Here is a 7,528-nt window from a genome sequence, read left to right as displayed (position 1 = left end):
ATTGAGCCCTACATTATTTAATGTATATATGGCCCCCCTGGAGGACGTAGTATCCCCATATGACATCAAAATCGTCAGCTACACTGACGATACGCAGCTAGTGGTTTCCTTATCACATCTGGCCGACAATCCTGACATCTTGAACTCCTGCCTGGCAGATGTTCATACTTGGATGGGAGATTCCTCCCTTAAGTTAAACAGCTCAAAAACGGAAATACTGCTGCTGGGGAGTAAAACTACCCTTCTCCCGCCGCTTAGTTGGCCGGGATGTATGGGCGATCCCCCGGCCCCCAAGGATGCGATCAAAAGCCTTGGAGTCTGGCTGGAACCAGACCTGTCTTTCCGCACCCAAGCCAAGAAAACAGCAGGAGTATGTTATGCCCTGCTCAGGTCGGCTCGGAAAATCTTCCCCCTACTTCCGGTAACATCGAGGAAGTTGTTGATTCAGGGTCTCATAACATCTAGACTCGATTATTGCAACGCCATCTTTTTAGGCGCCCCTGAATCAACCTTTAAGACTCTTCAACAGGTCCAAAATGCAGCGGCAAGGCTGCTCACGGACATTCCGAGGAAACAATCTGCGAAACCAGCATTGAAGGCACTGCATTGGCTCCCCGTGCGGGAGAGAGTGACTTTTAAAGCACTCTGTACCGCTCATAAAATTCTTGCAGGCAAAGGTCCCCTTATTTTAAAAAATCTAGTGACTCCCTACAAAGCTGGCAGAACGTTGCGGTCAGACACAAAACATCTCTTGATGGTGCCCAGAGTCAAAAAGGCCCGCACTGGTGGGAGAAGATTTTCATTTAACACGGCAAAGCTCTGGAACTCGCTTCCCCTAAAACTCCGAGCTGAGCCCTGCACACTGCGTTTCCGCAAGGGTCTTAAAACCTTCCTGTTCCCAGCATAACACCTTGATGCTGTTTCCTTTTACCATCCGATGTTGTCTTGAAGCGCCGGGATGCCCTAGGGTAGCTGCGCGCTATATAAGATTTTAAAATAAATAAATAAATAAACTTAAGAGTATATGGTATGCGTTATCATGGAACAGCTATTAGGACTTGGTTCCGCAAGCTGCAGACAGGCTCAGCTCATGCCAGAGCACCATCTCACACGATTCCAAGCACTCTGCCTTCAGGATTGTCAAGGCCTGCCATAGGAGTGACTGATAGGAATCCGTGTGTCCATTTTTTAGGGTTAGATATAGGTATACTATATCTACAGCAAAGGGTGATTACACGACTTTGCCCCAGCTGTCATGCAGCCAGTTGTGTCAAATTTAGGAGGCCAGCCAGGGGTGGCATAAAACATGCTTCAGCCCCTGGTAGGCCCTGGGTACACCTATGCCCTGAGTTACAGGGTCTGATAAGGTGGCCCAGTACCAATTGGTAAATGCACCTAGGGTACATGTCGTAATTTAGAGAGAGAACAGCCAGGCTGTGGGTCTGATTGGCAGGCCCACAGCCATAGAAAGTCGTAAACCAGTGAAACAAAAGCAAAAAATCTGGGTGATCATAGGATTGCAGACCCTACTCTCCTACAATTACTATTCCCACTCCAGGGAGTGCAACAGTCGGGAAAGTGTTGGATAGCTTAGGGGTAAAAATTACCATTCCCACTCCAGTGAGTGCAACAGTAGGGAAAGTGTTGGATAGCGTAGGGGTAAAAAATCCTATTCCGAATCCAGTAAGTGCATCAGTAGGAAAAGCGTTGGATAGCATAGGGGTAAAAATTACTATTCCCACTCCAGTGAGTACAACAGAAGAGAAAGTGTTGTAAAGCGTAGGTGTAAAAATGACTATGCCCACTCCAGTAGGGAAAGTGTTGGATAGCGTAGGGGTTAAAATTACTTTTCCAACTCCAGTGTAAGGGTGAGGAAAATGTAGGATAGCATAGGGGACAAATTAACATACTTATTAATTAAATAATTTTTGGAAAATAAATACCAACAATTAATGAACAAAAAAAAGAATAATAAAGACCAATAAAACTAAATTAATATTTACTTAAATAAAAATAACTTACTTCCCACACTATTCCCCCATAAACACACAACCCGCTACACATAAAAAAGAACACAATTAATTTTAGTATCAAACAATCCATTAATGAAATAATTTTACCAATGAAAAATTAACTAACACAAAATTATTATTCAATACCAATTAAGAAAAATTAATATTTACTTAATTATAATAAATTACTTCTAACCTTTTTCCCTTATAAACCCACAACCTGCTACACAAAAAAATACCACAATTAATGTAATTATCAATTAATACAAATTAATTACCAATAAATAATACATTGATTACCAATAACAATAAATAAAAACGAATAATAAATCAATTGTAAATAATATAATTAGAAATTAATCAATTAATAAAAAATAATTATCAAATAATAATTATTTAACAATAAATGAATACACAATAACAATAAACAAAAATATATGAATTAATTAATTATAATTACATTACTTCCCACCCTATTCCCCTATAAACCCAATACCCGCTACACATAAAAAAATAACGTAATTAATGTAATGATCAATTAACCAAATAATAACAATTATTTACCAAATAATAATTAATTAACAATACATTAATAATCAATAACAGTAAATAGAAAGATATTCATTAATTAATTATAATTAAATTACTTCCCACCCATAAACCCACAACCCGCTCAGATACTAAAACACAAAATGTATTTTAAATGTTTTTTCTAATTTCTAAACATTTAATACATATATTTAAAAATAATAAAAACACATTACAAAAAATGTTTAACATACATATAAAATACATGGTAAAATAGATAAGTAATATACATATCGATATCATTAACAACAATATTTTTGCTAACGATATTACTTACTTCGATATTACTTACTTCGATATTACTGACTTCAATATAAAAAAAATGATATTACTTACCTTAAGGTCGATATTCTGGTCACCAATATTCTTGACATCGATATTCTGTCCCTATGATATTAAAAAAATCTATATTAGTGTGGGTCGATATAAAAAAATATATTTTGACTACACACCGACTGCAATAACAGAGACTCTACTATTGCCTCTCCAATTTCAAATACATGTCTTTTACTGTTCCTGCAGTGCCTCCTAAGGAGAGTGAAACAAATATCAGGCTTTAAAAATATATTTTGGGGACATTTTGGAAGAAATAGTTGATTTAAATAGGCTGATGTCTTAGAATATAGATGAAATGAGCATTCTAATCAGAGAAACAAAAAGGTGTGCAAATGAAGCACATGATAAACTTGATGTATTAGCTAAACAGTGCCACTTAGACACTAGCAGAATGAAGAATGTGCACATAAATTATAAAATGGATTAAACTAAAGAGGAAATAAAAGAATTGGGTTTGGTGACTTTACCTGCCCACATTAAGGATCTGGTTGAGAAAATAAAATAATGGAGAGATTTTGAGTAATACCAAGAAATTTGGAAAAATAAAGTTGCTAAAAAAAGGACAGATAACAAGTCACGAAAGAAAAACTGGTAACAACCAAGCGCGCACTCCCGAGTTTCGATGTTAATTAGCCCCTGGGGGGCCAAATCCCGGGGGCATGTTAGAAATAAAGTGTGGTGGGGCCCAATCCCCCCCACACTGCCCCGGGACCACCACCCCCCTGGGCAAAGCATGTACAACTGCGGGAGGCACAAGACCACCGCAGCTCTGGGGGCGCCACCCCTCGGGGCTCAACGTAATTGAGATTGCGGGGGGCACACTGCCTCCCCGCAGCCTCGGGGACCGACACCAGACTTAATGTTATAATGTTAGGGGGGCCTCTAAGGCCTGCCCGAGCCCTGGGGACTGCCACCCCCCAGGGCGTGACGTAATTGAAATTGCGGGGGCCACACGGCCCCCTCCAAAAAATTTTGGAAAAAAACAATGGCCAGGCCCCAGGGGATTGGGTCCCTGGGGTCAGAAGTGGCCTGGGAGGGAGGCCACGTGGCCCCCCACCCAAATTATAAATAACATTTTTTTTTTAAAAAAAGAGAAAGGCCGTCCCCGGGGGCCATCTAGCCCACCAGGTACCTCCAGTATGCGCCACGGAGCTGCGTTGCAGCGTGTTGTAAAAAGGGGCGTGGCCTCTGAACACCTCTCTGCAACGCAGCCCCCTGGTGTATACTGGAGGTATCTGGTGGGCTATTTGCCCCCCAGGGACCACAGGATTGAGGAGGAATTAATTCTCTAACTTAAAACGTGCCACATGGCGTGTTTGCAGACATATCACCCCAGGCCACACCTCCTTCCTTCACCACTGTGCAAATGTGCCCCGTGGTGCATTTTAAGTTGGGGAATTAATTCTCTTTCAATACTGAGGTCCCTGAGGGCCAAATAGCCCAACAGGTACCTCCAGTATGCACCAGGGAGCTGCGTTGCAGACAGGTGTTCAGAGGCCTTGTCCCTTTTTTACACCTTTCTGCAACGCAACTCTGTGGCGTTTATTGGAGGTACCTGGTGGGCTATTTGCCCCCCAGGGACCACAGGATTGAGGAGGAATTAATTCTCTAACTTAAAACGCGCCACATGGCGTGTTTGCAGACATATCACCCCAGGCCACACCCCCTTCCTTCACCACTGTGCAAATGTGCCCCGTGGTGCATTTTAAGTTGGGGAATTAATTATCTTTCAATACTGAGGTCCCTGAGGGCCAAATAGCCCAACAGGTACCTCCAGTATGCACCAGGGAGCTGCGTTGCAGACAGGTGTTCAGCGGCCTTGTCCCTTTTTTACACCTTTCTGCAACGCAACTCTGTGGCGTTTATTGGAGGTACCTGGTGGGCTAGATGGCCCCCGGGGGCGGCCTTTCTCTCTTTTTGTTTTTTTAAATGTTATTTATAATTTGGGAGGGGGCCACGTGGCCTCCCTCCCAGGCCACTTCTGCCCCCGGGGACCTAATCCCCTGGGGCCTGTCCATTGTTTTTAGGCCAGTATTAGGCTTTTCAGATGTAGGAGGCCAATTTGAAGTATTCGGCAATTTACCGAAAAGGTAACTTAAGGAATCGGTAAATTACCGAATTCTTAAATACTGATTCGGTAATTAACCTGATCCCTAGTGTAGGGAGCACTCAAAAGAGTGCATTTGTCATTTAAGGATTTGTTATTTACCACCAACTACAAGTTGGTGGTAAATATTGAAAACGTGTGAAGAAGCAAAGTTGTGCTTTTTCAAAAGTGCCATGTGGCGGACATGTATGTGTGTCACATGTTCACCCATGCACTATTCAGGGGTGCAACAGGGTGTCAATGTGACACCCTGCCACCCTTGCAAGTCTTTCCCCTATTACCGATTCGGTATTTACCTAATCGGTAATTCCCATTCATTCCTATGGGCCTCCAGGTCCATACGAATGAATGAGGAATACCAAATCGGTAAATACTGAATCGGTATTTACTGAATTTACCGATTCAGTTCTAAAATACTGGTAATCGGTAAGATTCGGTATTTTAGAATCAGTAAACGGTATTTACCTACCTCCTTAAACTTGTGCCCTAAGGTAACTATAATGTGTGCTCTCCGCATACATTGCTTATGACCTCATATATTAAATCACATGGGCAAACAGAATGTTCCTCCATCACTAAAACTCCAGGAGGCACTATCCTAGAGTTCTTTTTGGCCTGTGGTTGGAAACGTTGCTGAAGAAATAGACTTCGGTGAGAGGCGTTTGTCCCTAGACATGGGAGAGGATCTACTGGTATATCCGGGGCACCAAAGGAATGGGGGAAATGAAGAGCTTCTTGCAGCCTGTAGCCCCCAGCCTGAAACGCAAAATCCAGGAATATCTCTGCTAACAACCAGCTTGCACAATAACCCTTTTGAATATCAATACTTTTAAATATCAGTGACAATGGCAGCTCAGCTAAAAGGAAGCATACACATAAACAAGAGGGCTCACCCAAGATGTATAGAGCTATGTTCTCCACAGTCCAGCATTGATCCATCTCATGTGCCAGGTCCAGTAACTGAAGCCCCCAACATAAACTGGAATTGCGTTTTTGAAAACTTCAGATCCATTATGGTTGCCTTCGTATTACCGCTTGCGGACAGAATACAGTGCCTGGATGATACCATCACCCATATTTCAAAGATTTATCCTTATTTGTCAGCTCACCAGGCCCCAATTCAACAACCAACACCCAATCCATTAAGGCCCACAGATTTGAGTTCTGTCCCTAATACCAACCAGTTACCATCCCAAGGTGCCATGAATGTACTGCCCCTCTCTTCCATACAAGCCCCGGCTAATCAGCAGCCAAGGAAAGTAGGGGGGAGCTTGCGGATGAGCCCGAAAGCCCTGAATGGCTCTAAAGATCGTCGAACTATTCCTCAGGCACTGTCTTTTCCAAATCAAATACGCCTAAACCTCCTCCCTTACTGCTGTCCTTATGTGGCCATCCTGACTGGTGTACCCCATTCAACCTCTCCGGGGAAGGAACCCACTGCCTAGAAAAACTCTTTTACATGTAGCGGGTGGCCCTCCTAATCAGCCCACCACCTTGTGGGTTGGGGTCGAGGTTACATTATTGATTATGTATATATTTCCAGAAACTAAGAATATTGTGTTTTTACCTGAGGGTTTTAAAATCATGCTACAGTGACCATAATTCCATAGGATTTTCGATGATCCTTCCAATCAGCTCCAGCCCTCATATTGCCCCCAGGCCATCACCCTCTTACAGAAGGATAGGGGTTTAGACTTAAGTGGAGGGCTCTTGATACCTTTACATATACACATTTGCTGAAAGGGGGAAACATGTCAATTGTAGTTAGTTGCCTGATATTCAGCGACTCCTCTGACCCTGATATTCTAGAGGTCTTTTCATGTTTATGCCTTTCTGTTAGAGCTATCCTGCTCAGCCAGAGGGGGCAAAGGAAGCAGGGCTGATTCAATAATAAGTGTTGTACCTCTAACCTTGGGAACTGTGATTTACTGAATATCAGACCCTGCAATCAGCCAAGTATTTTGGCTGCCAGGTTCGTTTATAAAAGGCAATGCAGAGCAGACAACTTGAACTCAAGGAGCAGAGATGGGATCTCCTGGTTTCGTCTAAGGGATTTTCCAGGAGTTTTTCAAACTGTTTTTTTCCCCATTCATCTGATGGCCTCTGGTCAAACATCAGCCTTGAGAAATGGGAGGCCCATTTTAAATCCATTTACTCATTAGCCCCAGATCTTATGGCAGTTCCTGCTGAGACATTGTCTCAGTTGCCCTTGAATATCTTCTTTGAAGTTCCCCAAGTTGTTAGTGTTGCACGGCTAGCCCTGTTTCTAAGTTCCCAGGCCTGGATGGGGTTCTTATGGACCTGTTTAAGACCTATTTTGAGCTTTCGGGCCCTCTCATCACCAACGTTTTAAATGATGCTGCTTGCGATAACATCCCTGTGTCTGGAAACATGCTATAATTATCCCAGTTTTTAAAGAAGGGCATCAGACAGGAGCCCTGCTGCTATTGACCCATTTCTTTAAGGGACTCTACAGTCAAGATCA

Source organism: Lissotriton vulgaris, chromosome 12 (assembly GCF_964263255.1).
Source record: "Lissotriton vulgaris chromosome 12, aLisVul1.2, whole genome shotgun sequence".
Taxonomy (NCBI): Eukaryota; Metazoa; Chordata; class Amphibia; order Caudata; family Salamandridae; genus Lissotriton; species Lissotriton vulgaris.
The sequence above is the reverse complement of the archived record's forward strand: the minus strand, read 5'-3'. Positions refer to the sequence as shown.